Source organism: Rhyacophila brunnea, unplaced genomic scaffold (genome assembly GCF_057557595.1).
Source record: "Rhyacophila brunnea isolate RB1 unplaced genomic scaffold, BYU_Rbru_1.0 scaffold_9, whole genome shotgun sequence".
In the NCBI taxonomy this organism is placed as follows: Eukaryota; Metazoa; Arthropoda; class Insecta; order Trichoptera; family Rhyacophilidae; genus Rhyacophila; species Rhyacophila brunnea.
The window spans coordinates 22140015-22148998 of NW_028233361.1; the positions used below are offsets into that span (position 1 = coordinate 22140015).

At 31.7% G+C, this 8984-nt stretch overlaps 1 long non-coding RNA gene across 1 annotated transcript; it reads right to left on the reverse strand.

The window, feature by feature from the left end:
* Nucleotides 1-1708: 1708 nt before the first annotated feature.
* LOC147063388 (uncharacterized) lies at nt 1709-3487 on the reverse strand. The gene is made up of 4 exons (XR_015072159.1): nt 3395-3487; nt 2664-2805; nt 2255-2410; nt 1709-2119 (listed from the first exon to the last, which is right to left on the reverse strand). It is a non-coding gene; the product is annotated as an uncharacterized LOC147063388 (long non-coding RNA).
* Nucleotides 3488-8984: the final 5497 nt, after the last annotated feature.

The window sequence follows — 8984 nt, forward strand, 5'->3', positions numbered from 1 at the left end:
CTTTATGCACTACGGTGCATGGTTGTAGAATCAGTCCCGTGCTGCTCCATCTCGGGACGGAATGATCACTTAAAACGACTTCTTTCAGACACGTTTATAGCGTCATGGAAGACAGCCGTGCATATCCACTGCTGTACATACGTGACGGGTGGTGGTGGGAACCTAGGTCTAGTACTTAAGGCGATGTCTTTGGCCTAAATAACACATATAATGTGACTTTTACGCCATCTTTTTATATTTAAAGGCATCTACCATGAATTTCTAAAAATCTGTTATTAAAAACTTTGGTCAATTCTAACCAGATGGCAGTAAGTTACCATAATAAGTTGCAAGTATTATTAAATTGCCAGATGAAAAAAATCGCTAGACAAAAATTCATTTACATATTATAAGAATATAATAATATATTCTACTATAATATTATTATATATTTATACCTATTCAAATAATTATATTTTTTTTTAAATAAGTACAATATTTTATTATATCGTATTGACATTTTTATGATTTAAAAGAAAAGTTTGAAATCAATTTATACTTGCCAACTTCTTTTTTCATTTTGAATAGAAATTTAGAATACAAAAGGCCAATATAGGGCCAAAGGAATGAAAATATGGAAGAGAAGTATTAGTCTATTGACAAATTTTTTATTTTTATTTTATAAAGTAAAATATACTATATGCACATACCAGGTCACACTGCAGATGAATATTACCTACTCTATAAACTTAGGGAAGGTAAAGAAAACAACTTGTTCATAGGAGTGGTCAATTTTAATAGAACATTACACAATAAAAATAATACAAAAACCTTATAAATAGGATAATTAAATATATTTACACTTAAAATTAGTTAAAATTATGAAATAAAACCCTAAATATGTACTTTAAAATTGCTTTGAGCTGCATCCTATACTGTGTGATACAGCTCAAAGCAAAATTTTGTGCACACGTATATATTGCATTTCATGCAAATATACCTGGTGCGGGACTTGCATCCAGGGTATCTGCACACGGATGCTGAATGGTGGCCAACGCTGTCCAAACATACCTCAGCGATTGGTTGGGGGACAACCGTTCTCCTGCGAGCTGGTGGCTCTGTGTCTACCTGCGATGTCGACATGTTTCTTGGCCGACCTCGTGCTGGCAGTGTTAAAATGTTGGCTACCCGATCTTCATACCGAATAATAGCTTTCGCTAATCTGATTCAGTATGACAACAGTCCCATAATATCCTTTCGGGGTACATTTTCTAGTTTACAATTCCGCATATACATTAGCCAACAGTTTACCACCGCCAAGTCCACAAAGTGGTTAAAAACCCTCACAGGCCATTTGCATGTCTTCATCGCAGTCCTGTAATAAGTAATTATCCGATCGCAAAGATCAATGCCACCCATCGACATATTGTAGTGCTTTACAATGGCCGGCTGAGTGGCACTGATCTTCCTCTTTACTTCCTTCGACCATCGCATGCAGGTACCAACAGGAGTACTGCCGACCGCAGTGGAAAATAATAACACGGATTTATTTTCTTTCCACTTGACTACACAGACTTTGTCATCCTACCGAACCTTCTCATCCCAATCTCCCCTCTGCATTGCCTTATCGTTTTTTTAATTTCTTAATCACATCGCCGATTCTATTACTTCTGACAGTTCCAGTTAAGAACATTTTGTCGTGAAGTAACGAATCCGCGAGCTTCAAACTAGTAAAAAAACGATCAGTATAGACAATGCAGGAGGATTGGGGAGAGTCCGGCAGAGTAACTTGACCACACTTGCGCCCAGACCGAACTGCTTCATATCTCCATCTGATACCGTTCCCTTCCCTACATATATGTGAAAATCTATCACTGATCCATCTCTGGCCGCGAGAACAAAATTTTTAAGGCCTACAGGATTTGGCTTGTTAAGCACAAATTGCCTGTGTCTACAGCGGCCAGTGAACGGCATCATTTGCTCATCGATGGAGTTATGAGCAGGTCTGGGCAAAGTATGGCATTTTTTTAGAACCTCACTTAAAAAGGGACTAATCTTCCAAAGTTTATCTGTGCAGCCCGTGCGGTCAGCAGTGTTATCTGCAAAATAAAAGTGATTCCGCAGTTCGAAGTACCCGTCTCTGGGCATTGCTTGATTAATGATTGGAATGCTTAGATCATAACACCAGTACATTCGAGTCTGCGGAAACCTTAATGTACCCATCATAATTTTGATGCCGGTGAATACGAATTTCGAATTCATATTCACCGACCACAAGTCCCTTTTTTGTGCTGAATATAAATTTGTCTGCTCAGCTATTTTTTCGAAGAGAGTGAGGTTGAAGTATTCGAAAAAAGAGCTGAGGACATTGTCAGCAACATGCTCTCTCACCAACAAATCTTCCTCCAATTCCGGACCAGCATTCGGCATACTGAAACAATAGGAAAAAAATATTATTACATTATCCATATTTCCTCATTAATTCAAGTATTTAGCAGTAAAAATACAAATAATGATGGGCAATAATATGTCAACTCCTCATTCGAGACAATCGCTACATCATGTGTACAAGATGTAATGAATTCTTGTTTTTATGCCAAAGCATGTAATGAAAATGAATCTAGTGTATGACCGGATGGTATATAAAACCAATAAATATATTATTAAGAAAATTGTAAACCTACCATTTTGTGAGCCAGGGAAGAACCCTGGATTGTGATGTCGAAGGTTGTAAATGTCGTCGCTGTTGTCGGACTCGTAACCGTCGCCGACTTCGCAGTCTGTCGTCCAATATTTCGTCGAGTTCATCAGTATTAAAAGATTTATCTATATGTAAACAAAAAAACATAACCTAATTACATTCATATACTCGTGTCAAACTTATCACTTTAGATAACGTTTTCAATTTACGATTATGTTGTATTAAAAACACGGACACGTGTTTGAAAGCACATAAAATATTTGATTACAATCAATCATTGGTTACATTGTATAAGCATTGTGAATAATTATAATGATGATTATGAGATACATTTTCGAGACAAGTTTCAGTAATTTTGAATGAAATTAAAATTTTATTTTATTAAATTCGGTTCTACAATCATATTATGCGAATGAAAGTAATTCACTATCTATTAGATAATTTACAAAACGTACAAGATGGGCTCGATGACATTTGTCATAAACATAACCTCAAACTAACGTAAAGTATTTATAATTCTACGAAAACGATGAGTCTACGCCTAAAATAATATATATTGATGATAAATGCATGATGGTGATTGAAAATACAGTATATGTAACTCTTTTCAATAATTTTTGAATGTTTGTTTGACAATCAAAACTGCGTGACATAGTTTGTCATTTTGATGTACGATAATAATATTATTTATTATACACTGAAAAGTTTACTTACTTGACAAAAATGTTACTGATGAGTCGATTCCTTCCTGTTTTCAAACAATATACCTAATAATGGCCAAATAAAGAAGAATTGTCATAAACCCGATCTTCGATCTTCGATCGAGAGCACGAATGCTACCATATGTTAAAATGCGAGATTTGTTTATTTTGTTGATTATTTTTATCATAAATAATGATAAAAAAACAGTTGTAATTTAAGCAAATACTAATTGCAAATAATTCGCAGTTTCAAATTTTGAATATAGGCAGGTTTCTACGTAAATTAAGTTAATATTGTAATTTCAATTATTAAGTTATTTTTATTCATATGGCAATTTCGCCTCAAACTGATAAACTGATTTTTGTCAAAATGCAGAGAAATGTTATTTTGTCTTGTCTATGTGTGAGTTTCATTTTCAACGTCATGTTATGGTATGTGTGTTTTGTATGGAGATATTTTGTTTCCAAATAATTCCACAACGGCAGCACCATACAGCCAAGCGTCGGCTAAGTGTTGTCAACATGTTGCCAATTTGAGCAATTATTATGGTTTCGATTTCTATCGATTCGTTAATATACAAAAATACAAGATTAAATTTAAATAACTGCCGTAAAAATTAATAAATAATATTTTTAATAGAAACGCTAAGCGTTATTTGCGATAAATTGCGTCTAAGCCGAGATTTTTCGATTTTAATTGCGTGCTTTCTAACCTCTAAATCGATGTTTTTCAAATTTGAAAAAAAAGATATAAGGATATAATAAATTCCAATTTTCGCTTAGCGTTTCCCTGGATAATAGATTTACGTACATTTTTATCGTAATTTTGATAATTAATCTTATGTCATTCATTCTTACCACCCGATAGAAATGTACCAAATTTGACACGTATTTTTGGTATATAGAACTCCATGATACTTCTTAATTTTTTATTTTATTTTTCTCATTACTTTTGAATATATATTTACCGATTAATAAACTTTTCTAGCTATTTTTCGATAACAACTTTACCTAGAGATATCACCTTAAGCTTTATCAAGTAGGTGTATATATCCACAGGTTACGTTTAAATGTTTACAATATTAGGAAAGGAACTATAAAAATTGAGAATGGAAAAACTGATAATTTCCAAGTAACAATTTAGTGTAAGAGGTGGAAAATGGGAAACTTGTGAAAACTGTTTTTAATAGTGTATTATTGCAGTATATATTTTTCATGCGATTCTTATTTAATATTCTTTTTATATTTAGTGAATTTAGTAGAATAGATTTTTACTAGTAGATTAATATGATTGATTACTTTATAGTATCAATATCAGCTATATTATGTTAATACTAAAGAAGTTTTCCTTTTTGTTATACTAATTTTTTTCATATATCGTATTATAATAATTACGATAATGATATTTATATATAAGTTCAGTATTCTAGAAAAACAGATAAATATGCATAACACTTATAAGTATGTGAAAACTGATATTATATTTGTTAGCTTATATACATTCTTCAATAACTACAATTTATAAATTTATAAATCAATAAGTACTTCATAGTTTTAATATTATTTTTTTGTAATAAATCAATTACAGTTGATTTATTTTAACAAGTAAAATAAAATAGTTTGCAGGTACGAAATTATTTTTAACGTGAATATATTAAAATTAAACCACATGTAAGAATATACCATGGATATACCAACACACAATAAGTATTTTTAAATAATACACAACCTGTCATAGCTTTATAATCTACTTCTAATATTGTATTGTGAGACGTTAAGTAAAATAAATCGATTTTGAAAAATGAATATTATTCCTCTTCTTTTCTCAAGAGATGCGCTTAGACTCTTTCTAACTTCACCTTAGCTACCGTGATAGCCGCATCATTGTTTTTAAACATAAAATCGATGATGCAGCTAGATGCAACGATCACAAATTTAGGAGTCTCCTCGGTGCCACATTCGCAGTTTGGAGAATAATCGGAGAGATGTTTACTTCTGCATATTTTTACAGTTACTCCAATTCGTATCTTATTTATCGTCCTCCAAACTGCAACAACTTTTTGTGGGACTACATTAAGAGGCCATCTCCCGATCCATTACAATATTCTTTCCACTTCATGCGCCTCCAAAATCTTGACATAAGGAAGATTTATTTAGACTTTAGACATGATTTCACCTGTTTTCTATCTAGTTAGTCATCGTGTTAAATCGTAGATTATGTTATATCAATAATTTATTGTATAGATTCTAAAAATATAATATGTTTGTGTGGGTGTCAACAACTCCAAGCCTTGGCAGCAAACGCTGAGGGATTGCAACAATGCGACAGCTTATTGCATGCCGTTTCATCTACAGTCGGCATATCCTTCAATTATTGTGACATGCATCAATGAAAGCTTACCACAATTTATGGAATATTCATTTTCAGCATTATTAAATTTTGAGTACTTCAATAAACAGCTAATCACAATTTACGGAAAAAGCACTCTCTATTATCGCGCCTCGGATGGAGCATATCTCACCGCACACTTGGCACTGTTTAACTGGCGCATCTGTCAATATACTTATTTATTATGTAAATAAACTCTCGAACTCAATCCACTCAACAACCACCAGTCTTTCATACTCAACAATATCACCCCAAAGTGGTGACCCCGATGTGATCTGGCAAATTCGACTTTCTGTCAGTGATTGAACTTCGCACACTAGATATAGTGACAGATCAACCCGTAGGGCTCCACAACGAGCAATGAAGAAGTTGTATCGGCGTATACAGCGACCGGACGAAAGTCCACCACCTTAACTTGACCACACCAAAACCTCAAATTTGTTGTTGACAATGTCCTTGTAAGCGAATATATTCGGTTATCATCGTTAATACATTGTGTTTATTAGAATTATATAAATATTATTATTATGCTTTATTTTATTTAATTTAATGTTTTTTTTTATCGAGAATATTAATTGACAGTTTACACCAACCATTAAAGCGTAATTGTTTTTATTACTGAAAAAAAAAAAAAAACGAATTGTTTACCAGTCACTTCCATGTCTCTAGATTGTGTTGTGATACTTCCGATTTTTAAAAAGCGAGCTGTTTTTCAAATATTTTTTAATATCAGCGATAAATTTTCAGAAAGAAATACTTTGGCATGTTGTGAAGGAATAAGAATGACACTGAAAAGGGAAGATGATAAAATAATCTCCAACGTTTGCCGCGGGCCCATCTAATGACAATATAATACCACATTTTATTATTAATCGCGAAGTAAAATCAAAGATGTCATGAAAAATTTAAGCGTCGATATAAATTCGTAAAAAATATGCCAAACTTTATAATTTTTTAAACGTGGAATACACTTATTGGCAGAATGTACCTCTAGTCCATTGTAAATTTTATTAGATTTTTATATAATAAATGAATACGAATATGTTTTCGAATGTACCTGCAGTAGTGACTTGAGGCTATAAACGGTTTTATATGCTAATTATTAAATTAACATAGAGTCAGCTAGCACTGCGGAATCGTTTGTAGCACATTTCAATAAACTATTTCGCTCTGTGATTTATTTTCCAGGACTGTCCTGAGATTTATAAAAATATAAACAGGATTACAAACGTATTGTATAATAAATGCTAATAGCCACTATTTTTCAACGCGGTGATGAATAAAATTTTAATTATTGTGCAGTAGAGGACGACATTACATTTTATGGCTTAAGAACCTTCTTAAATTGTACGATAGATTGATGGTTGCTTTGCTGGTAATCGACCAAGGATGTATGGATAAGAAAAAGAACCAGTTCAACGACAATAAAAACGTTTTGGATTGTCGATTGAACGATTGTTTCATATTATGAATCCTTCTAATCATAGTTCAAACTTTCTCACCATCCATAAGAAAACCAGATAATGTGTTGATAGTAGGAACATTCGACAGCCTTGTGCATTTTTACAGATGAACCGTAGCTGACACGAAACTCGTATAATTAGCTTTAAAGTTTTATCCTTCGTTAAGAGGATTAGTTTTTTCGATCTCTTGACAAAAACGTCTATTTTCATATCATAATTAAATTATTTATACCTATAAGACTCTATAAAAATATCATTTTTTTACGCTTATTAAATTTATAACTCTTGTAACTTTCTGAAATATATTTTAAAAATCAATATTTTATAAGTTTATAGTAGTTATGGATATTATGGTTGAAATGTTTTAATTAATATCTATATTATACCTGATAGCCAGACTACATTACGTCCAAAAATATTTCGGAAAAATAACTTAATACAAGATTTTCATGATTTTAATATTTAGTACTTGCGCTTTTAAGCTGTATTGTTTTAAAAATTTTGGGATTCTGTTATAAATAGATTCAACATTAGGCTTTATTAAATATAATAAACTTATGTACATATTTCTTTATAATAATAAATAAATAAGTACAAAATTTGTTCTTGCCGGCCCCATTTTTGGTAAAATTGGATTGAAGACAATCTTACTATTAAATACTTACAGATAAATGTATTTTTTTAATTAAAAAAATATCTAATAAAAATAATCTACCAGATAATGATATTGATAAATTTATAACAAAATTATCTCATATATATCGATCAAAAAATAAAATAAAGGTTTTTTTACTATTTTAACTAAAAATCCTACACTACTACGTTTTATAAAATAGCCGTTTTATGTTAACCTTTTACGACAAAAAATCTTTGAAGGGTACGACACGTTTTGGAACTAAAACTGTGATTTACCTTGTTTAGTGAGCACTATTATAACAATATATTATACTGAAAATATATTTGTACACATCTTAAGCCCCAAGTAATTAATATCTTAACTTTATTTTGTCAATAGCAGTAAGGGTCTAGTATAGGTAAAACATTCTACAGTGGCACCATAGGCGATTCGCGCGTGTATTGAATTGCTTGCGACAATGCCCGTTTCAATGCTAGCAAACAAGACCACTACAACTGCAAGCCGCATTTGCCATACCCATGGTGCCACTGTAAAACTATTTACTTATACTCCTGAATTGGTGGGGATCCATTTTTATATATTTGGTTTCAATCGATGGAATTTTTTGGTAGCTTAGGTTAACCCACGATGGCCGACTGGTTATGCATCAGTCAATAATGTTGTGTGTCCCACGTTTGAATCCCTAGTCTGGCAAATTCACAAGTTGGTTTTCAATGTGTGTTTGTACGCAGAGTATGGACATAATGTTGAGCAAGTGACATTCAAATCTGTTAATACAACCTCCACTCTATGAATGCACATGCTTATGATCTTCTTAGGATTGAACATGGTTTTTAAAAAAATAATGGTTAACTGCGTCGTTTTTTAATGTTATATTTTTTAAAAAGTAGTAGTTTATGATTATGGTATTAAGATATCTATTTGTTTAAATAACAGTAATTACAAACAATAATTTTATCTCCATTATGGTTCAAGTAATTTCAAAATTATCATGATCTTATTGGTAAAATGTAACTTTTCTTACAACGAAAAATTAATGTAAATATACATAAATTATAAATACCTAGTAATGTCATTATTATGACGACGCAAAGAAATAAAAGACAATAATTAT